Source organism: Condylura cristata, unplaced genomic scaffold (assembly GCF_000260355.1).
Source record: "Condylura cristata isolate star-nosed mole 26May11 unplaced genomic scaffold, ConCri1.0 scaffold00012, whole genome shotgun sequence".
Taxonomy (NCBI): Eukaryota; Metazoa; Chordata; class Mammalia; order Eulipotyphla; family Talpidae; genus Condylura; species Condylura cristata.
The window spans coordinates 52441430-52465200 of record NW_004567113.1 but is presented as its reverse complement, the minus strand read 5'-3'; the positions used below and the strand labels follow the sequence as shown (position 1 = coordinate 52465200).

Below are 23771 nucleotides of genomic sequence, written 5' to 3'. Positions count from 1 at the left end.
GCAGAATTTTTGCTTGCTTTAGCCAAATAATGCCTCATCTAGAAAGAAAAAAGAATGATTCCAGAAAATTTGCTAAAGAAGAAGCCAACTCTTTTGCAACCATGAAGTATTCTACAGAAATCTGAAAGTATTCCATAGTGAGAAGATGGAAATGTGCGACAGAGCTGACAGAGTTGGCCTCATGGAACAGAAACCAACCTCAGTGGTCCGGCCAGAGCAGAGTTTATATCTCTCATCTAAAAAGAAGTTTGCAGCTGTTATGGTCAAGGGCTGGTGGGATGGGATGGCTGAGTCAGCCACCACCAGAGACCTGGGTTCCTCCCGCCTTTTGGTAGTAACAGACTCTTTGGGTGGCAGCCACGTAACGCAGCTCTTCCTCCTGGTCATGACTGCCCTCGGGCTTGTTCCACAATTACGAGGAGCAACATCTGAACACTGACACCAGCGGAATTGTCCCTGTGAGGAAGGTTTCCCAGCAGCAACCTCTTCCCTCAAACTCTGCTTGTGTATCTTTGCACCAGCTGGATGGGTCCCATGGCCTTGACTGGGGAGGAAGTCACAGGAAGTCTGGGGAGGTCAAACAGACAAGTCCTCTGTTAGAGCAAGTAGACCTTGAGAGGCAGCTTGACAAAGCCTTCCCAAAGAACCAAGGATGTGTAGAGGTTCAAGCTAAGAAAACACCAAGAGGAAAAGACTGTTCTGACTGAACACAAAGAAACCATGACGAGAGACGAAAAGTGTACAGCGGTCACGGTGTGGACTCCTCTTACATCACAATGCCTGGCACAGAGTACACACCCAAGGAGTGGTTTCCAAAGTTTCCTTCTCTCTTTCCCTCTCTCCAGGGAAATGACAGAAAGGCTGCTGTCTGGACAGTTTGTCCCTGCCCTCTGGGAAGCGGGTGTTGTTGACTTTATCTGTTCTTGTCAAATCTTTCCTGCTTCAATGTTCTCTCTCTGATTGGCTCTCAGGCCTGGGATAACATTATTTTCACTTGTAATTTCATCAACTAAAATCTAAATAGTTTTTGGTTTGCTTTGCTTTTGTCTTCCCAGTGTATGGTGCTCTGTGGGAACTCCATGATAGCTGATGAGTGTAGGAATGAATGAATGAGTGAATGAATGAATGTATCTCAATTCCATCATTTCCTCAGCTGTGTGACCTTAGGCAAGCTTCGTAACTTGTCATGAAGGAGAAAAAATACATGTTTGTTGTGACAAGGTCCTGGTTTGGAATGTGTTTATTATGCTGCAGCTTTAACGCTGTAATGGCTGATGAACACAGCTGCTCCTATAAAGTAGGGAGGGAGATTCAGGAGAGGCCAAGCAGGAGTGTTAAAGGCAATTGATAGAGAACAGCAGCCCTGCTGTAACCAAGGCACATGTTTCTCTAGCATTGAGGTTAACAGGCGGTCTTACACTGTAATGATTCCATATAGTAAATGCTAAAAAGAGTGCACGCAAACAGCCCTAAATTGTACCCTGAGATTCTTAGACCCTGAATAGAACACTGCCATGGGGGGGGAATGTTTTCTAGTTGAGGGAAGCCAAGGTTGAGCAAAGACCTGAACGCTTTCTTTTTTTTTTTTTTTTAAGATTTATTTATGCATACAGAACTGGGGTACAGGCAAGAGGCTCAGGGGCGGCAAGAGGCTTCACCAGAGACAGAGTGGGGAGCAGAACAGGCAGATCGATGAAGTACACTGCTGAGGGGAGCAGGGGGCGGGCCAGGAGAGGTCTGCCGCGCCAGGTGGTCACCTCCGGGGCAGGCGGGAATCGAACTCATGGGTATGTGGCTTTAGCTTCTCAGTGCTGTGCTTTAACCCCCTGCGCCACCAAGGATGGCCCAGAACGCTTTCTTACCCACAGTGCGTCGTCACTGTGTTAGGTTGCATTATGGGAAACAAACACTCTCTCTGCACAGAGTAGGCTGGGTAAGAAATCTCTCCTTTGTGAGGCAGCATTCTCACCTCTTGATTTTTAGTGCAAACCAACACTGGAGTAAATTTGACATCTAACGTAGGATTGTCTGGAGATTTCTGCAGGCAACAATATAAATATCAGCATAGAATGGGTTTTTCCATCTTATGGTACACACTCATGGATCATGAAACAACAAGTGAAACAGGAATTTTGGAAGCAACAAGCAGATATATGCTCATATGCAAGGTTTGGGGCTCAAACAGTGTCTGCTCGAGGGATTTGCCCAACAGCAAAGAACAGCAAAAGCTTTCTTGCACTTCAGCAACATAAATAACTGAAAATGCATTTTTGTATTCAACAGCCCTGCATTTGACTCCAGGTCCCCCCGCTAATGAAAGTGCAGCAACGGGCATGTCATTGACTGTTGTTGAGTTGGGTCCTAACCTAGAAAATGGACGTGATAATATTTAAGTTGAGCCAAGCAAGGTTGCCATGCTTGCAGCCAGAAGAAGCCAGACATCGGTGATTCCATATCATGGAGGTGATTTGACCTATACCTAGATTCCAGGACTGCGTTAAGAATAGAAGACCAAGTCCTTGTGTGTCTGTGAGTCATAACCTTCCCTTTGCATATGAGACACCCAACTCAAGATAGTTTAAGAAAAAGGGGAATGTAATTAAAATTAAATAGCTCATGTAATTGGGTAACTGGGAATGTGTTAGCTCAGGGTTTACCAGGACGCAGGGCTCAAGTGATGCCCCTATTCTTTTCAATCATCCTTCCGCATCCTCCCCACTCCCTGCTGCCTGTGAACCTTGTCACACCTGGTAGGCAAGATGGCCACAGTGATCCCCTTTAATAGGACCAAAGGGACTTTCTCTTCCGAAACCCATCTTTCCTGAGTTAGCTACTCTCCCCTCACCTCATCAGTTTCCAGATGCACTGAGTGGCTTGACTTAGGTAACTGTCTCATCTCAGGGTGGGGCTGCCAGGTGGGCTAGCGCTCATAGGGCAGGGGGGAGTTACTCAGAGAATACCGGGGGCTGGAACGACAGGGAGGATGACTGCCTGATGTGACAATACTTAACACAGAGCTGGGCATGGAAGACATGTGAAATTCCAGCTAAAATTAGCTGTTTCCTGCACAATTTCCAAAAGACATAAGCTATAAGAATTGTGGTTATGCCCAAAGAGAAGGTGCCCAGGAGGCTCTCCTGTTAGCACTGTCTCCTGCCTTAGAAAATTCCTCTGTCCCAGGCATACCATTCTCACTGTCTGACTTGTCTGTCCCAGTCTGTAGTGAAAGTCCCACAGGGGGGGATCTCACTCAGTCACTGACGAGAGATCTGGGCCTCCTGCCCGAAGGGAGCGAGTCTTACTGATGCGTCAGTAGAGGGACAAAGTGGTGGGGGACAGGCAAGGCCATCCAGTCCCACGGAGAAGTGCAGCTGTAGTGTCTGGTGCATTTGGACCTGACCCTTCGCTTGGCCTCTCCCTTTGCTTCTATGGCTTTCTTTCTTGCTTTTTTCTCTTTTCCCTTTCTTTCTTGCTTACCCTCCTTTTCCTTCCTTTTTTTCTCCTTTGTCTGCCTTCTGATTTCTTTTGTTTTCTGGCAACATATTTACCTTTCAAATAGCATGTGGTAGCATTTGTGCAATTTAGTTGTGGTCTTTGAAGGAGCTGTTAGGTGGTGTTTCATGAACATGGTATTCCATCACATTTATTCTGAGTGATCCTCCTCATAAGAGGGGGGTTCATTGTCAACTGAGACGAGAAATATGTGCAGCTGTACAAGAACAGGATGCTGAGCTGAAAGAATGAAAAAAGGAGGGTGAGCGAGAATTGACGGAGAGGGCTATGCAAGGGAAGAGCTGGAGACTGAATTCTTTTGAGCAACATTTTGGTTTAACTGTTTACAGCGAGGTGAGGCTGCATCTGCTAATGATTCCTGAGATTTGGGGACCCTTTCTTCTTTTGATTCAATATTATCATTAATTAAGCAATGTAAACCAGGAAATCCTTTTTGGTTGCAACTATGCTTTGAAGCCAGGTCCGCGTTTGAATGTTTTCCATCAGAATCTTAAAATGAAATTAGAAAGAAAGCAGCTTCTAATCTTCAAAGGAAACCCACCATTAGGGAAAGCAAAGCCTTCTGAACTGTGCTTGGAGGGGTGGTAATGGCGTGGCCCCACGAATGGGCTCCAAAATTCTCTCCACTCCAGAGGCAAGTCTGAGCATCCCTCTTAACGGGTCTCTGTTCACAGTCAGGACAGGGCTTCCTCTACCTTTGCGTTTCCCACACAGTAGCAGCCATGTCACCGGCCCAGATTCTTTGTTGATGAACATTACCTGTGCTGTTTACTTACCTGGTAGCTCCTACAGAATGTTTGCGCAGTGATTTTTCCCAGTTGGACAGACCAGGCTGCTGCAGCCAGTGTGGCTTATCAGGGTTCACATTGGCACAGTCCAGGCTGAGCCTCAAACCCTAATTTTTTTAAACCTCCGTGGGAAGAAAAGCATCATCTTCTTCTAGAAAAGTAGTTACTGTGAGGGCATCGAGGGTAAACTCAGGCCTTGCCACGTGTCTTTTTTTCGGTTCTGACTTTTGGTAGCCTTGAGAGTTTGGACAAGTAATTCTGATGTTCTACCCCGATAGTTGTGAAGATTAATTAAGAATGCGAGAACAGAGCTAGTAGATAGCAAGTGTTAGCCCAGGGTCCCTTCTTAGTCCATGAGTAGACCGAAGGCAGACTTAGAGTTCCGCAGGGTAGACAGTTCATTTATCCTGAAGCTGGCTCCGTGGGGAGTATGAGCACCTTCTGAAATATATGAGTTCTGCTGCTGCATTGCTTATCAGTTCTATGTACTGTTGTCAATTTCTATTTGGATATCACAGGATAGTGCTAAAGGATGTCACCATTGAGGGAAGCTAGTTTTGTTACATTGCCACTTTTTTTGCAGCTTTCTTTAAGTATATAATTATATGTATATTTTTCAAAGTCTTGTGAGGGAGGGCTAAGCATGATTTTTTACAAAGGGGAGGGGGACTGTAGAATCAATAACTGGGGAAAAGTTTTGCTAAAGTTTTACAAGCACAGAACTGGTAGAAACCCACTGGGGTGTGTGTTTCTAGGACCCCACCTAGATGCCCCTCCCAGTCTCCCAGCGGCTGACTGTCTCTAGCCTGGCTGTGCCTGTACCCCCTTCTTTTCTGCAGTCACATCCCTGTGAGCATCCTCAGTGGTGATTCCAACTGGGGACGCTGACTGCAAGGGATTCTGGGAAATGTCATCCAGGCTTCCTGGCCTTGATCTGTAAGAGTCAGAATAGAAAAAGCCAGGGATAATGCTGAGTTGAAAACATAGCCCAGCTCATCGCCATTTAAGAGACACTATAAATTTGTAATTTAATCATTGAATAAAGGGAATTGAAGAGAGAATTGAATCAAAATTTTCCATTTATACATTAAAAATGCATAAATAATTTAGTTTTCTGACATAGTTGCTTGGTCTAAGATTCCATCTTCAGACAAAAAAAGTTTATAAAAAGCAAACTGCCCTCCCTGGTGGCGCAGTGGGTTGAAGCACAGCACTAAGAAGCTAAAGCCACTTCAGCATGAGTTCGATCCCCTCCCCAGGGGTGACCCACATGGCGTGGCAGACCTCTCCTGACCCACCTGCTGCTCCCCTCAGCAGTGTATTTGTCAGTCAGTCTGTTCTGCTCCCCACTCTGTCTCTGGTGAATCTCACCACCCCTCACCTCTGGCCTGTACCCCAGTTCTGTATGCATACATAAATAAATCTTAAAAAAAAAAAAAGCAAACTATGTAGGATGTTCTAATTTATGAAACACTCCACATGGACTCTTTAACTGACCCACCAAACTATGCAGAAAAATCAACAATAATGAAAACATTTAATATTCTTCTGTATTGTTCTTTGTCCTCATTCTCACTGTGCTGCAGGGAGTGAAAGGACATTCAAAGTCTGTGAAAGAAAACCAGGCAAGACCAGTGTAGGGAAACGAGTGTGAAAAGATGGGGTGACAAGGGAACGGTGAGGAGCTGCCCTTAAAAAGGAGAAGAAAAAACCCCAGGAGCCCAAGGCCCCTGCCCCCAAGGGGTACGAGCCGATGCCATGTATGGGGCAGGAAGTGCACCATAACCAACGATGTTTTCTGTGAGAAATGCTTGCTGGATCTTGGAAAACACCTCTTCACACTTGTCATAGCGCAACGAGATAGGCCCAGCAGAGACCAGTGAGAACCCATGCTTGGGAATGCTTAGCTGGGGCTCTTTGGCTGGTATGTATGGAAGCATTTGATTAAACCTTGACTTTTGGGTTCCAGACCCAGCTTTCTCCCCCAGTGGCAAATGTCAAATGCTCTACTAGTTTAGCTGAACTTGTCTTGGTTTTCCAAGATAAAAAATTTTCCCATACCTGTGTGGAGTTTGCTCAAATTGCTAAAATAGGATGTCCCATATGATCCAGCAATTCCACTCTTGGGTACTTACCCGAAGGACACAAAACCATTCTTTCCAAAGAGCACCTGCACTTCTAAGTTTATTGCAGCACGATTCACAATAGGGAAGCTATTGGAACAGCCCAAAATGCCCAAAAATAGAAGCCAGGATCAAGAAGATGTGGTACATATATACAATGGAATATTACTCAGCAATCAAAAAGATTGCCATTCACAGCAACATGGATGGCGCTGGAAGGGATCATGCTCAGTGAAATTAGCCAGAAAGTAAAAGAAAAATACTGTATGGTTTCTCTTATAGGAGGAATGCAAGGGACCCAAATAAGGGAACTGGGGGTTAAGGAGAAAATAATTATAACAAAGTAAAATTCAAAATCAACAGGCAACTATAAACCAGAGACATTCTTGAGGTGGGAGAGGGGGACTTGGATTAAAACAGGGGTGGGAAGAACACAAGGGGCTACAGTGAACTGGTGGTGGGAACTCCTTGGGACCACACACGAGGTGATAAAGCATACATAGTATGAAAATGAAGAACGATGCAAAAATATTAAAAAAAAGTGTTCCCATATCCATTTCTAGAACTCACAGTGACTTCTTCCAGTACAGACAGAAACATTGCATAGACAATGAGACTGGAAAGACAAGACACATGTAAATTCCATCATGAGGTATAATTGTTTTCACCCTTGACAAAGACCCTCCATGGCCGTTGTTATGCCCAGATTCCGAGTTTCCCAAAGACTACCAAGGAGCCGACGCCGATGCAAAGCACACGAGGGTCTTTATTGCGAGCTCGAGCCTAGGCTCCCAACTTGCATCCAACTCAGCGGCCAAAGTTGAGAGTCCCGAGCTCAGGCAAGGCAGGGTTTTTATTGCAGAAGAGGGGAGTTTCAGCCCGGCAGAGGGGAGTTTTAGCTCAGTAGTACATCGATTGGTGGACATTGAACAAAGTTATCTTGTCTTAACAAGTTGAAGGAAAACGAAGTCCTGGGCTCACAAGCATTGACGGGCATCCCATGGCAGCTGAGCGGGAAGCGTGGGACCCATCAGCCCCCAGGCTCTTAAACCACAGCCCAGCCTCCAGGCTGGTCTATGCATGTAAGATGTGACCTTCGCTACTCGCCCGCATACCTTAGGGCATCTGGTGGTTTCCTGCCCTGTACTGGTCACTTGCCTATTTGCTAATTGGTGGTTGCTATGGGATGAGCAAGATGAGGACATTGACAGTTAAACTCGGCCTTGGCGCCTTGCTGATAACTGAGACTTAGGCCTGGCTGGTTCAGAAGCATTCTGAAGCCTGTCATGGCGTCAGTTTGGTCTTTCAGCCGTCACCAGCCAACCCTGTGAGCCGGCCAGGGAAACACTGTTGGTTCCCAATTTGCAGCAGTGAGAACTGAAACAGAAATACTGAGACCTCACCCAGGGATTGTCCTAAAGACCAAGCCAGATCTCAAATTTTCATGTCTTTCTCCACCTCCCCATTGGGGGCTAGGCTGTAGTTTAAGAGCCTGGAGGCTGATGGGTCCCACGCTTCCCGCTCAGCTGCCATGGGGTGCCCTTCAATGCTTGTGAGCCCAGGACTTTATTTTCCTTCCACTGTGAACTGAAGTGGTTGCTAAAAAGCCCCTCTCGCCAGGCTGGTAAGAAAGCAACTCAAACACACACCCTGAAGGCCAATCAAAGACACCCCAAATTCCCCAGCAAGAAAAATGAGAAGGCGTGCAACTTGAATCTAACATTTAAGAACAAATACTGTCCAGACACTTCGTGCTGTTTTCCAAATATGACTCAGGGACTGAGCCAACAGATAGAGGAGGATATTTATTCTCGTTCATGAAGCTGACAAGCGCTGCTTTACACTGCCCCAGTAGTGAGAAGGTCTGTGCAGGCACAAGACATCGCCCGGCGGGGTCCTAGGCAGCCCCACGCCCAAGCCCGGGAGAAGCCTTCTGAAACCGCGCAGGAAGTTGCTTATCACTCCGAAGCCCCAAAGCTCTAGGAGGACTCTGGCTGCCAGAGGGAAGGGGCTGCCTGGTGAAAGATTCCCTCCTCAGGCAGCAGCCTGGGTCTGCAGCAGCCTGGGTCTGCAGCTGCTGAGTCTCACGGCAACGTAAGTAAACACCCCCTCCCCGTGTCTCAGGGAGCTGTGGTCTTCTCTTCCCCAGAGAGGAAGCTTCTGACTCACATTGGTGTTACTCTGTCTCTGTTCTTCCAGTGAGTTTGGGGGTGTTACTGACTGGGGCCTAATGAGACATCACCTTTGGGGAGTGCTCTTGCTGAGCAGAAGGGAGAAGGCAAAGTGGTCAGGGCTGGCCATCTTGGGAAGGGCTGGTTTTGTTGTCTGCGTCTGAGTGAGGCGGCGGTGCGTGAGGCAGGCTTCAGGTGTGGGAGAAGCAGGGTGTGCTTCCCAGCTTGCTTCACCTCTAAAAGCCCAGATGACCCCTTTGCCCACTGAGCCAGCCCCGACTCCTTCCCTTCCTATAAATGTGAGTTGCTCTTATAGCCCAAAGTTTATTTTTCTTTATTTAGTTCATCTGCTTGTTTGTTTTCTCTATGTTCCACATATAAGTGAAATCACACAGTGTTTGTCTTTCTCCATCTGGCTTATTTCACTAAGCATAATAAGGGGAGGGTGAGCTTTGAAAGCAGCTTGGACTTGGCAGTGAGGCTGCTTTGGGGCTGTAGATCCATATTTAAGGGGAGCGTGAGGCTGACACAGACACATGTGGGAACAGACAGAAGGGCTCAGTCGCCTCCCCCGAAACAGACTGATCACCTACCTCTGCCTTCATAGCTCAGTGTCACACCCTTCCTCTTGGTCCTGGTTTTAATGAGATGCCAAAAAGTAGTAACGCTAATACTGCTCTGTGAAGATCCTTGTATGAGCATAAATCTTGTGCTCAGTTTCTCATTAAGGGCGTTGATAAATTCATTGTTTGTATTATTAAACAAATGTGTTCGTCAGTCCATATGGCTGGGGAGTGGAGGGAGGGTGCATGCATTGCAATGTAGACAGTGTTGGTAAAAGTATGGGCTTGTAAACAGCAGTGAGATGAACAGGTTAATTATTTCATGAATAATGCATTGTACTGGAGTGTGAGTCTCTTAAGGTATTTTAAATCAGGAATTGTGGCAAACAACTGATTAAAAGGAACTAACTTTGTCTCGACAAACCTTGCCTCAGTTTCCCCAGTACTTGAGTGTCCTCTTTCAGGGTCCCACAGGAAATACCTGTCCCCAGATCCACAGCCCCCATCATCAGACATGAGTCTCCCAACCTGCCCTGGTTCATCATTCAAATAAGGCTAGTTTTTATTCCCCTAATCTGCAAAGCTCCTCATATCACAAGAACAGGTGCTGTTAAGTAACTTGAGTTACTGATAATTTCAGACAAGGAAACAGAACCCTAGAGACATGAAGTCACTCAGCAAACCACAGGTTACTGCTCAGCTCTTTACACAGATGAATCCCACCACTTGCACCTACAGAAGGAAAGGTTCCTTGTAAAATAGGTCACCCAAGACCAACGCCAAGGCCTTGCACTTGAACTGGTCAGACCCATAATGCCCCCTGCAGGAGAGGGGAAGCTAGTGACGGCTGGCGATCTCCCCACAATGCAAGCCCTCACCTTGTGCCTGCCCAGTGTCCCTTAATGGAGGGCGTCTCTGGACTCCATGTTGCACTGTCTCGCCTGACCCCAGGGCTGTCTTCATCGCCAGCTCATGTCACCTCTGGGTCCCTGAACGCTTGTCACCAGCTCCATGATTGCTCAGGCTGCCGTCTAGCAGAGAGGCTCTGTGGCCTCTTGGTACTGTTAGACAACAGGAAGGTCTTTAAAAATGTTGGCTATCGTGCCTGTCAGTGTGGGTTGCCTTTGTCTGTGCACACCAGAAAGCCCAGTTCTTCCACAAGTCAAGGGCTGATTTTTCTTTTTCTTTTTTTAAAGATTTATTTATTCATAGGTAGATGTATTTACTCCTTGTGGTAGAGACCCTACAGCACAGAGCCTCTGTCACTGATTATAATAAAGCAAGCTGTACTGTGAGATTTAGTCCATAACCTTTACATCGAGAAGCAGAGCGTAACGGTCACTGCTAGACAACGTGAGATGGATGGATTTCTCTGAAGACGCCACATGCAGGCAGCTATAAGCTGGTGAGGGGAAGCCCAGGCACGTCCCAGGGACCTCAGATGCCCCGAAAGAGGTCGTGGAGGCTGCAGTGGTCATGGGCATTGCTGGTCACATCCTGTGGTAGCAGAGATCAGGATTGGAAGTCTCCCTGGCTTGAATCTGCAATTCACTATTTTCTGAGCAGCAGGTGCAAAGTGTGCCCCGACCCCCAAGCGTGTGCAAGTCAGCAGGGCAGTGAGCACCGTGGGTGTGCCCAGCCCCTGGACGCCCCTTTCCTGCTTGGTCTGGTGCTCTCCGTTCAGAGATGTGTGGGTCGCCCACTCTGTGCCTGATGTAGCCGTGAGCAAGGGTCCCAGTGCTGAGCTCCCGGGGGCCAGTGATTTAAAGGACACCACAGAATCAGCAACTAACATGTGACTTCAGAGCGACGTGCCACGTGAGCACTTGGGCGTGGGTCTGTGACGCAGTGACTGGCAGGTCAGGAGAGAGGTGCTTCTTTAACCAAGAGCTGGGGGCTGCCTCACGGAAAGAATGGTGTTTAGCATGGACTTGAATCTTCAGGGAAACAGAAAGTCCACAATTAAACCACTGAGGAGCCATGGTGTACTAAAAAGACCCTGGCGCTCTGTACACGATAGCTGTAGAGTCCGTCTGCAGTCTGACTGGGGCTCTGGGCGGCTGCCGTAAGAGGCTGCCATTTCTTTCCACGTCTTTGTATCATGTGCCATAAAAAGAGGAGAAAGATCTCAGACTTAAACTGCTACTGTGCCATTGTTTCATTCCATTTCTGCGTCTCTTTTCAAAATGTTCTTCCTCATCACAGATGCGTTAATAGTCCTAAGTGAATGAAGATGAATTCATGATTCCTTTTCTAAGGCTGGAATCATCCTTAGGGGTTATATTGTTGGAGAAGACAAGACCCGGCACAAGACAGGTTTTTTGGGATGAGAGTGCAGCTTCACACTGACGTCATATGTGGCTTTGAGTCTGAAATTGAACATGCTATGAAGCCAACACTCAGAACTGCCAGAAGTCAGCCGGTCCAGCGCTCTGTCAGCCAAGAGTCGTGTGTACGGCTTCAAAAAACAATCTGTGGCCTGAACTGTTTCCTTTCTTAAAATGGCGGGCAGACCTCACTTGGGTCTAGACTGCATCTCTCCAAGGTGAAGGTCAAGGCTGATGACTTGTTGCAGTGGTGTCTTCGTCTTTCACTCAGCTGAACTTTCGTGGTTGGAATAGTCTCCGCTGAAACGATCCAGTGATGGTCCCTTGTTTTGCCCTTATTACCATGATATAAATCTTGATTATGGAGCCACTACCTAGAATGAAAATGTTGCATGCATCAATTTTGGGTACCTAAAATGGGCAGGTTGATGTTTCCTATTTTCAAATACTGTTTTCTGCTTTACTCATAATAATGCAATCTCTTCAAATTGGAGCCACATTCTTAAAAACGTGACTTGTTTTGTAAACAAGCTCAAGAGTTCAGATCCAAGGGCTGAAAAATATGAGCTAAGAGTGTGAGATTAGGACATTGGAGTTAGCAAACCGTTAGGACAAAGATTTGTGGGACATTTCACTGATGCTCCTCAGGCTTTTCAGAGCCATTTCAAGGCCCAGTAGGGAGGGTACAGGGAGGATGCTGGTCTTGGCAAACCATCCTGCCAACAGCTCCATACACGAGTGGTGTGGTGACCTCTCTGTGTTATGATGAGGAGCTGAGCCACTAAGCAAGCAGGAAACTCACCAGTAGAAAGTGGCAGGGTTACACTTGAACCCAGGATACCACCTCAACCCTCTAAGTGAGGGTTAGAAACTTAGAAACTTAGAAAGAGAAGGGGCATTTTCCCTACATGTGGTACATGTCCTATTGAAGTAGAAGAAGGAACATATTAGCACGAGTATTTAAACGCTGACATGGCCTCCTGAGCAGAGAGACTGAGGAGCTGTCTTCTTTGGGGGTCCATTAAAACCAGATTTGTCATCATGCACAGCTGGTCTGACTTCACTGTGGTCCTTCCCCAAGGTGAAGAGAGAGACCTAGTGGTGCTCAAGTTTCTCTTCAGCTTTCCAATCAAGGACTAGGTCTACATCCACACGAGACAAATTAGGGGTGCCATGTGGAATGTGACTACCCCGCTGTCCTCCCAGGCCTCACACCCATCACTTTGCTGAAATGGTGCCAGACTCTCTGGAAGAGTCATCTCTGGTTCTGTTCACCATCTTCCCACAACCAGGAGAGACCCCCACTCTTGTCCAGCAAGGCAGACACCATCGCAGTGGACAGCTAGTGTGCTGGCTGCCATTGTAATGGTGCAGAACTACAAACTGGGACCAAAACAGCATAAAATGGTGTACTGCTGGACAATAGGAAGGTCTTTAAAAACCTTGGCTATCGTGCCTGTCAGTGTGAGTTGCACTTGTCTATTGATACCAGAAGGCCCAATTCTTTCACAAGTCAAGGGCCGATTTTTCTTTTTTCTTTTAAAGATTTATTTGTCTATGCTTACAGAACTGGGGCACAGGCCAGAGGTGTGGTGGTGAGAGGATTCACCAGAGACAGAGTGGGAAGCAGAACAGGCATATCAATGAAGTACACTGCTGAGGGGAGCAGCGGGGAGACAGGAGAGGTCCCTGTGGTCCATCTGCTGTGCCATGTGGGTCAGCTCCCTGGAGGGATCAAACTCATGCTGTAGAGAGCTTCATAGTGAAGTGCTTTAACATGTTGACCACCAGGGGGAGCCCCTGGCTGGTTTTTCTTACATGACAAGAAGCCCAGAGGTGGGTGGTTGAAGGTGGGGAGCACCTATCCTGGTGACATGTGCCCAGAGATGCCACCAGCAGGCCAGGGTCTTTGTCTCTCCACCAGCAGCTCCAACAGGCTTCATCCTGTGACACAGGACCTTGCATCTTCAGGCACCATGCCCCCAGGCAGGAAGACAAATGTCTTCTTATAGACCAAGCGTGTCACAATGAAGACTGTGATTGCAAGGGAATCTAGATATTTGTGTATTCTTCTTTCTAGTCTTCATAAAAATGCAGTGGAGAAGTGGACTGGAATAGGCTTTGAGACCGTGCCATCAATTTCTATTTCTGAAAGCGATACATAGACCGGTCTATACATAAACGTTTGCTAGCTATAGCTATTTTAATCCATGATTGTGAGTATGAAAATACTTTTATAATAAGGGGTAAACAGTAGGAAGGGATAGAATCTTACTTGAACTACCACAGAGCAGTTCGGAAAAAATGGATTTGAGTTAAGGTCAGAATCCCAGCTCTATCAAACTAGACTTTCATTTCTTTATATTCAAAATCTGAGTAATAGCTACCCATTGAATTGTTTTAGAATCAAATAAAATAGATCGATAGGTAGGTAGGTAGGTAGGTAGGTAGGTGGGTAGAAAAACACTGTGCACCTTTATTCTGAAAATGTGTAGACTTTCATGAGACTCAGTTCAGAGCTGACAACTGAAGAATCAACTCTTGTTGCAAGAAATTAAAACAAATCCACTGAATGTTGTGTAGCACTCCTCTGCGCACGCCAAGATTCTTTCATTTTGAGCTTCATCACATTATCTTAGCGAACCAGACAAAAATGTCTAAATGATTTTGTTTTCCAAACTGCCTCGTGTGCTTCAAAGTGCCATCTGCTTGTAACTTGTTACAAAACAGAGTCCACAGAGCCATTTGGTGACATTTTAGAAAGTGACTTCAGTGTTTGTTACCAAGGGATATAATTCCTAGAATTTGTGCAATTTGTTCTGTGTTGCTGAGATGTGAAATAAAACCTTCACAGAGACTCTCAGCTGTTTCAATACATTACCCTCATCTTAACCTGCGAACCCAGGTTTTAAATTGGATTTCTTTCTATTTTAATTGCCTCCCCATGTCACTCCAAACTTGCCAGTCAAAGATGGATGTTTAAATCTTCTCACCTTAGAGTCACCAGTGCAAAATTTAAAAGAAGGAAAAGAAACAAACCAAAAAGAGCCCAGTGATCTGCAAAGTCAACATCTATCCATCAGGCAGAATCCCACGGCTGCATTATGGGTAAATGGAAATAAAAAACTTTAAGATGCAATTCAAAGCTATGGTTTCTTGCTCACATGTGAGCTCTGTGAATTTAGCAAGCAGTTTCGCTTTCTTCTCTCAATTGTTACCTGGAAAAAGGAAGGAACATCTCCTCCTTCTCAGCTGGTGGATGTGATGGTCATTAAGATAACGACTAGATGCGCCATTCAAAGTAATTCCTGATATACTCCAGCTGACTCTGATTCCCCTCTGTTGTCATCGCTGAACCACACTGTAGCACACAGTGAATCTCATAATCTTTTCAGATACCCATCTGATTTCTTCCTGACATGTACAGCCCCAGCTTTCTTATGAAGAGGCCACTGCTCCACCTTCACTCTCGTCCTTCTGTCTTTGGCCTAAATTGAGATACTTCTTTCCAAGCCTAACTGACTCCAGCTATTCAGATTGAATATGCAGTGGCCCAGCGCTCTGTCAGCTGGTAACCTTTCCTGTTCCTCCAGATAGAGACAGATTCCCCTGCTCCATCTTCTCTCCTACCAACTCAGGAGTGGTCCAAGCAGACAAACACCCCTCCCCTACCTGACGATTATACTTCACTATCATGCCCTCAGCAACCCAAACATAGTGATAAGGGCACCCACGTAGCAAAATCCAATGCACTCATCTAGCTAAACATCTCCCCACCCCCACCCCATGCCCTGTGTTGCTATGCTGTGCCCCACCAGGGCTCCTGAATTCCTAGGAAATCAGGGTCTAAATCCTAGTCCACCCTGTGAGCCATGCACCGAATGATCTTCATCCTGAGAACAATGGCTCCATTTGAAGGACACGACCTCCTGAATTCCCCAAAGTCAGTCTTGCTCCTGAAGCTAGATGTTGCTAAGTCCTGGACAGGGTTGACGAGAAAATCACCTCCTCGTTCTCGCTCACCTGGCCTCCAAGGAGTTGGGCTTGAGTCTTTCTTGGATATGTCCTCCTGAAGCATTTTCCTGGAAACACACATCTCAGCAGCTGACATTAACAACTTGCTCCACAAATTTTCAAAACTAGTCACTGCTCAGGGAACAGAAACAATTTCTACCATCTAGTGTCCTTAAACTTCCCTCCCTCCCTAGATCTACTCTTGAGTATACACAGCCCCAAGCTTTTTATCCTCAGTGTCAATCACCAGCTTCTAGCTGGCTTTAGCTACAACACACTAGAAATCAGTGAACTCTAGGCAGTCTGGCTCAAGTTTGCCCTTCCAAATTGGAGTAGTTTGGAAATGATCATTACTACCTAGGCCTGAGTGAGCAGGTAGAGCTGATTGCTCTCAGGTATTGGCTTCTGAATCCTTAGAAAGAGATGATTTCTCCTTATAGGTCTTGCAAGAAGCCTTTGATCTGCCAGGCTCCTTCCTGGGAAGTACAGAAAGCTATATGGCTGATGGAGCAGGTCCAGGGAGCCAAGTCCAGGTTATCGCAGGAGGAAAGGGGCTGGAAGATTTGCACAGGTTGAGAGCAGTTAGCCGATGAAACTGATGAGACCAGAGAATGAGAGAAGGGGACTGGGCCAGGTAACCTAGGCAAGAGGTAGATCAAGACAACTATGGGGTGGAGGGGAGCGTGGAAGGACTTGATCTTGAACAGCCTAGGTCCTGATTCACGCCTGAGTGCATTGAGATACAAGTGTGCCGAGAAGAGGCGGTGTTTATAGACCTAATGGAATATTATTCAGCAACCAAAAAAGATAAACTCATGCCATTTTGTGGCAATATGACTGGAGCTGGAAGGGATAAGCTAAGTGAGATAAGCCAGAAGGAGAAAGATGAATACCAGATGGAGTCACTAATATGTGGAATATGGTGTAACTAAACTAAAAGTCATATAAAGATAAGCTTAAAAACTAACCCTTGGAAGCTGGCTAGAGAACTGAAGTGTCCAGAGGGGGAAGGGTGGTAGAGAGGTAAATGGTGGTGGCCCTTGGGGGACTCATGGGGTGCCCTACAGGGCAGTAACTGATGGGAGTATCCAAATACCACCTCAATTAAAAATAAGTTAAGTTTTAAAAGGAGAAGCAACAGTGGATGGACAGATTGTGAGTACATTAGGGGTAAATGGGAAATTAAGGGGAGTGATGGCCATCGCCGTCCTCGGCAGCCATCTGCACCTTCTGGAAGTTCTCTGGCACTGGGTCGTGGGTCAAGATGAGCACTGTGAGCTGAGTGCGTGTGAGCTGCAAACGCTCGTGTCACAGAGGAAGCATTAGGGCAAAAGTTCTGTGCACCTCTTTCCTCTTGACAGAGTGGAATTTATAGCACATGCTACTCTCCAAAAGAGTGCCTATAAAAATAGCTGCCGTGACACCCCCGTATACTTAGGTTGTAAATGAAACACATGAGCTTTCCTGCAATCTGATTTCAAACCCTGAACTGTCGTGACCTCTGTAAACTCATTTAGCTTTGAAAATAACTTGGCCTATGTGCAGACTGTCAGAAGAACCCACAATACTCTCTTTCCCAATCCACAAACCTGAAGAATGTTCTGGAAACTCTCTAGCCAAGAGGTGTGTGTAGGAAGAAAGCTGAAGGCTTGGAGCTTTGGATTTCAGGGTCGTAAAAACTGGAGATCATCTAAGGCATGGGCCGTGGGCCGTGGCCCGTTTGGCCTTTGAAGAGTTTAATAAGTTTTTAATCAACTTTCTGATATCAAGTCAGGTGTTAGCTCTCAACTGTTTCAGAGTTGGACTGTCTTCCATTGATTGCTTGGAATCAGAAGGGGCAGTTTGGGGAGGTTATTTGCTCAGCCTTGAGAGCAATAACAGACAAACCCTGCCTCTAGGGGAGGACTTAGTGGCCCCTGATCTTCCCACCCCTCATTACACAAGGGAGGCACAGTTATGGATGGACCAGGCCTAGGTTCAGGGGTTCCCAAAAGGAGAGTTCTGGGCTGGGACTCTTAATACTGGTGTTCTCTCTCTCTCACTCTTTCTTTCTCTCTCTCTCTCTCTTACACACACACACACACACACACACACACACACACCAATTAAATATCTAAGTAAAAGCCCATCTCCGTAGCTTGTCTTGCAGGAATAATTCCGGTCACGCCCGACCAGTGAGCCAGGATGAGGTAGCCACAATACCTGGCACAATTCCAGACACCTGGAGCACATTGTGGACAAACCAAACTCCCTCCTGCCAGGCCCTTGGGTCCAGCTGAGGTGCAGACAGACAGATGAGGAAAACACCATGAGGAAGGAAGAGGCTAAGGGGGACAGGTGCGCTGCTAAAGACAGGTGGTCACAGAAGGCTGGAGGCTCGCAGAGCGCAGGTGGCAGCAAGAGCAGAATGAGCATGCGCACCTCTGGGACCACCAAGTCCTGGGCTGAGGAGGAGCAAGCAGAGAGAAGGCAGGACTGATGGGCGTGTTCTCGGGCCAGATGGGCCAGGTGGGCCAGGTGGGCCAGGTGAGGCCAGGTGAGGCCAGGTGGGCCAGGTGAGGCCAGGTGGGCCAGGTGGGCCAGGTGAGGCCAGGTGAGGCCAGGTGAAGGCATGATGTGCACCAGGAGACACAGGTCCAGTGGAAGCAGGTCACGGGCATCTGAAGCCTGGTGAGGGTCTGACGTCTTCCCTGAACTGTGGCTGGATTTGAGCCAGAGAAGGTCTGCCAGATTCTGACTGAGGTTCTGAAAGACCTTACTGGCTGTGCTCGGGAGTGGACCCTTGGAGGCCAGAGTCGCCGCCCCCACCCTGCTCTCGCTCGCGCTGGCTTGCCAGGGGGTTTCAGCACCAGCGGGCGAGCTTGATGAAAAGTAGAAAACTCCAGGCCAAATTAAAACAGACTTGCATAAAATGCTGACAACAGTCCATCTTATAGTTTATGTTTCACTTCACGTCACTCTACTTGGGGACAGAGGCACCCAGCCCAGCACAGTCAGAAAGTGTAATTCATTTGCACATTTGCTGTTTGTGGCATTTGATTCACCAGGCAGAAAGCTCAAAGACTAAGTAGTTGTGCTCAAAACCAGACCCAAAATCCATAAGAGAAATCTGTGAGTCCTTCTGGTCCTGGAGCCATCTGAGGAGACAGGTGTGTGTCCACCAGGCTGCTCCCAAGAGGCTGCGGTCCACGGGGCCGTCTCCAGCGTGGCTGCAGCCTGTGTTCTGGCTGAACAGATCCTTACTCAGAGGGGCTCAAGGCAGGTCAGCAGACACCAGCAGGGCCGCAACTGCTTCTGACCCGCGAGACCCCTCTGCTGCCACTTGCAACCATCTGCAGTTACCTGGCACACCTGTGTAGAGCCATCTGGGCTCCCTCAGAAGATAGGGCGTCCCCTCAGCACACAGGGGTCTGAACCCGAGAGCCCACCCAGGATCCTGCAAAAGGAGCTTCACCAGCAAAGCACGTGACAACCTCCCCCTTGGTGCGAGTAACGACATGCTGAGAACTGCCAAGCCAGAGCAGAGGAAGGGGGTGGAGCCCCCCAAACTCCCCCTTATGTCCCCACCCTCTTCTGTTCTTTCCACTGTTTCTATGAGAGTAAAAGTCTGTGGCCATGGTCACATTTTCACTGAAGAGAAAATAAGCTCAGAACCTGTCTAGAGTTTCCTGGGGCTGTGCCCGGAGTGGCTGGCACAGCCAGCCTCTAAGCCTGGGCCATGTGGCTCTCGGGAGGGGTGACCCTGGGGTCACCAGACACAGCATTTTAGGGAAAATGCGACCAGAGCTAAGACTTGTGCCATTGTGTCCAGGCACAAGCACAGCTCAAAGAGGCCAAGTTTTGCTTTAGGAAACCCCTACAAAAGTAGGCCTTTTTTTTTTTTTTAATTGTCAAGAGCAAAATACCTTGATTGAAGCAAAAGAAAAGGGGCTGTAAATTGAGGAAGGCCTGAAGGCCGCCATGCTGGCCTTCAGCAAGACAGTCCTTGTGCAGTCAGAGGCCGTCAGAGGCCCCGAGGGGGCTGGGAGGTAGCAGTCGCTCGGTCAGCGGCATGCGTTGGGTGTGTGCAGATAAATGAAAGCAGCAGAGAGGGCCAGAAGTCAGTTAGGCTCCATGTCTTACTTTATAATCAGTAAGGACAAGAAATCGGAAACTTTCTGCCACAGGAAACCCTAACTTGGGAGAGCTCACTGAGCCTGTCAGCGGCAGACAGACCCTGGACAGCCGCCCGGACACCCCTTCCTGCCCGCTGCCTCCATGCCCGGCCTCCTGGGCTGGACAGAGACGCCGAGACGCCGCCATGCAGGAGCGGCAGACATCTCAGATCTCGGTGGCTTGACACCACTGAGGTCGTGGGTTGTCTGTGCCTGCTGTCCCTGCTCGATTCTGAAGCTGCCCCCCACCCTTCCCGCGCGCGCTCCCCTGGGCCACCGGCAGGCCCCGTCTCCCGTGTCCCCAGCATCACGCTGCAAGGGGCTTGCAGAGCTGTGCCTGCCCCGTCAGCTGCCCAAGCGTGTCGCCTGGGGGCCTCGCTCCGGGGGTGAGGAGGGGTGTCTCAGGAGAGGACAGAGCCAAAGCTGTGCTGGGCACGCTGCCGGTGCCAAGCACGGGAGAGGCACTGTCCTCTACACGTCTCTGTCCGCTATGCAAACAAGCCAGCGGGCAGGAGGGGGTTAGGTGCCAAGGAACTGGCAGGTTCGTTTGGTGTGAGAATTTTTTGTTGTTATTATTTTAAGTATTTATGCACACAAAAGCTAAGTTCTAGGCCAAAGTTGTGGGGGGTAAGAAGATTCACCAGAGACACAGTGGGGAGCAGAACAGGTGGATCTAATGAAATCTGCCGCTGAGGGGAGCAGTGAGGGGACAGGAGAGGCCTGCTGCTGTGCCGGAGGGTCACTCCCTAGTGGGGGCTGCAGAGGCTTCGATAACTTCATAGTGCTGACATTTAACCCCTGGGCCTTAACCCTACACCCCCAGGGAGGCCCTGGACTCCACCGTCTCTGGGGGTGCGCAGTGGAGGTGGGTGAGACTGAGGCAGAGAGTTAAGTGTGCTATGACTCTCCAGGGGTGCCTCGAGACCAAGGCCTGAGGGACATGCTGCCCCAGGGCCATTGAGTAAGCAAGTTACCCACCCTCCCCGGCCCCTGATGCTGGTCAGACCCTCACTGCAACCAATGCTATCTGAGTCACACCAGGAAGAACCCAGATGGCCAACACCCCAGGATAGGTATTGCAGCAGTGGGGTACAGCAAGAAAAAGCAAATGGGGAAAGTGGATGAAAGCATATCTACATTCGAAACCATCTTTGTCAAGGAACAAGATTAGTTCTCTTCAGTCTTAACTGACTTGACAATGTGGATTTTCAGGGAAGGAAATTCAAGGGAAACGTAGAAGAGATCCCAAAAGAAATAAGAAAATCAGTCGAAAGCAAACTGGCAGAGCTCAAGAAATACGTGGAAGATAAAAATAAATCAATTATAGAAATGAAAGCCAGTGTAGAGGCAACAGAAAATAGATAAGTGCTATGGAAAGAACAGGCCACGTTTAAGAAATCGCACGAAATGAACTAGAAAGGCACAGTGAGATCAGAGCGATTACTGAGACAGAGCTGGGGAGCGGGGCTGAGTCACACGCTGCTGTTGAGCAAGAAAAAGGGACAGGGAGAGACTTTAAAAATTCAACTTGTTTCTCAAAGTGGAGCAAGCTGAGTGCCTTTAGCTGGAAAGGACACCCCAGGTCCCAGGGGAAATCAACAAAAATTAGCAGCATCTATTTAGGTACTATGAGGATTCTGGATGTAAGAGGAAGTATCTTTTCTGGGCCAGGCAGGGAGCAAGCAGGGGCTGGCTGACCCTCTGTTTCTGCGACAGACTCGCGAGAAAGCAGTGTGTGCCAGGTTCTCAGGGGAAAGGTTACCCAGGTTCTCAGGGCAAACGTCCGCAGCCAGCTTTGCTGCCACCACCGAAGAAATGAGCAATGATACTGGGATAATGATAATGGGGTTCGAGATGTTATTCCCAAGCCCTGTTTGAAACATGGCTTAAGTTGAAAAGCGGCATAAATAAGACATGAGTCGAAATTAAATACACAGTACCAGAAAGCCACCATAAAAGGACAATAGGAAATACAGCTCCATTTAAACATGAACCAAGGCCCAGCAGCAGTCAGAGTGGGCTGGCAGAAGACTGTAAGTGTTATCATTCCAGACAACCCAGCAATAACAACATAACTTGGAAACTGGGAGGGTGGGGTGGAAGGAGAAAGGAAATGTAAAGCTCCATTCTGGCCAAAGACACACCTAGAGAGAAGTCTAGGTGGTGTCTAGAGAGGTGTCTGTCCGTGCAGGTGAAAAGCTTCCTGAGAGGTGGAAGTTTCGTGACATGATCAGCTCTTCCTGACTGTGCTCGGCGCGCGGCTTAGCTCTGAAGCCAAAGTCGGAGGGTCTGGCTGGACTTCTCCTGTCTCAGCCTCTTACACGAGTAAAGTTGTATAAATTTGATGCTTAAAACAACTGTACTCCAGGGAGGTCAGAACTGCAAGGTCAAGGTCAAGGTCGTGGTTCAGTCTGGTTTCTCCTGAAATGCCGAGACAGAACCATTCTGCATGTGTCCTGGGTTTCAGGGCCTTGGGTCACCCGTGGGCATCTGGGATTGTGGGTCCCTCCATCCCTGCCTCTGTCCACAGCACCTGCTCCGTGTTGTCTATCTTCCGTTCTACAGACATGTCAGCTCCCAGGCTCACCCTAATCCAGAAGAAGCTCATCTCAAGGCCCCTAACTTGGCCGCATCTTCAAAAACTCTTGCCAAATATTCCTCTACCCTGTGATATAAATCTTATGGCATAAGCAATCATTCTTTTCTGTTATTATGTAGGAGACATTATACATGATATAATTCTGTTCGTCTATTTTCTTCTGTGATGTGATCATTTAGTGGCACATTCCCATAGCTAGGAGGTCACATCCTGGGCCTCCGTAGAATTCTGCTGAAGAGCGTGAATATGGGCCAGAGTGAAGAATCCAGACATCAAGTACCCAAGCAGGACCAGCAATGGGAAGACAGCTGTGGGGGAGTAGACTGAGCTCAGAAACAGGGGTGCCCTGCAGTGCTGCAGAACAGAAAGGAGAGGGTGAATATCCACAAATTCTTCTGCCCCCCGAGTACCTCCATCCCCGAACGGGATAGACACAGGAATTCCAGGGGTTCTGTAAAGGGAGCAAGACGACACCGTGGCCACACGTGACAGCCGTCAGGTCCCCACCCGAACTGGAGAACGTGTGCAAAGACTTCACTGGAGCGGAGGGTCGTGCAATGTTGTTGGCAAAAGCAATAATACAACCGAGCCATCCAACAAGGGGAATTCGTTGTGGCAATTTCAGCCCAGCATATAATTTGGTTTAGAAAGTGATGTGGAAATAGGATCATATGGCGTGAATGACGGTAGAACTCAAATAAAAGCAATGCACAATCGAAAAAAGAAGAGCGGGAACGCGGGTCTTTCCAGATGAGATCCCAAGTGATAAGAGGGTGTTTCTGGGTGGTCTGATGACAGCTGACTTCCATTTTCTCCCCTTTTTTAGCCATACAGTTTTGATTTTCTATGACTGCTATGTACTAATTGTGTAATCTTTTTCCACTTTGGAACAAATGAGTGTGCATGTTTCAAATCCCCTGTCGCTCAGCAGTATAATCACAATATTAGGTCTCAGGGTAGTCCTCCAGGCGAAGGTCTGTAGCTCAGAGGCTCAGCTGGACCTGCCCAGGAGGGCAGCCCTGAGGTCCAGCCAAGAGGGGACACCTGTCTGCTCTGTCACCCACACCAGGCTCCCCTCAGCCCCTCCGCATTCCCCTGTGGGCTTTGGACACCCTTGGGTGTCCAGCTCATCTCAAAGGGGAAAACATGGTGCCCACTAGCTCTCACCTGGGCATTGGCAGAGTGGACCCCATGCCAGTACTATGTGCTGATTGTCTGTGTCCCCAAAATTCACATCTGTAAGACTTAGACCCCAGGGGAGCTGGGGCCTTTAGGAGATAATGCTCTTTAGATGAGGCCCCCTGTGGGGTTAGCGTCCTTATAAGACAAGACATGGGTCAGGGTTCTCTCAGCCCCATGAGGATACGACAAAATGGTGACCATCCGTGAGCTAAGAGGGACCTCCCCAGAACCAAGCTGGTGGCCCTGACCTTGGGCTTGCAGCCTACGGAACTGGAGAAACCAGTCTGTTTGCACCATCCCGGCTATGGCATTTTTGTCATACCCACGAACCTTCCTT

At 48.1% G+C, this 23771-nt stretch overlaps 2 protein-coding genes across 2 annotated transcripts in view; both read left to right on the top strand.

The window, feature by feature from the left end:
* The window catches only part of CC2D2A (coiled-coil and C2 domain containing 2A), a 145251-nt gene that overhangs the window by 13497 nt on the left and 107983 nt on the right, over positions 1-23771 (top strand). The gene's annotated exons all lie outside the window — the stretch shown is intronic.
* C1QTNF7 (C1q and tumor necrosis factor related protein 7) overlaps positions 1-23771 on the top strand; it is a 59402-nt gene that overhangs the window by 13841 nt on the left and 21790 nt on the right. The gene's annotated exons all lie outside the window — the stretch shown is intronic.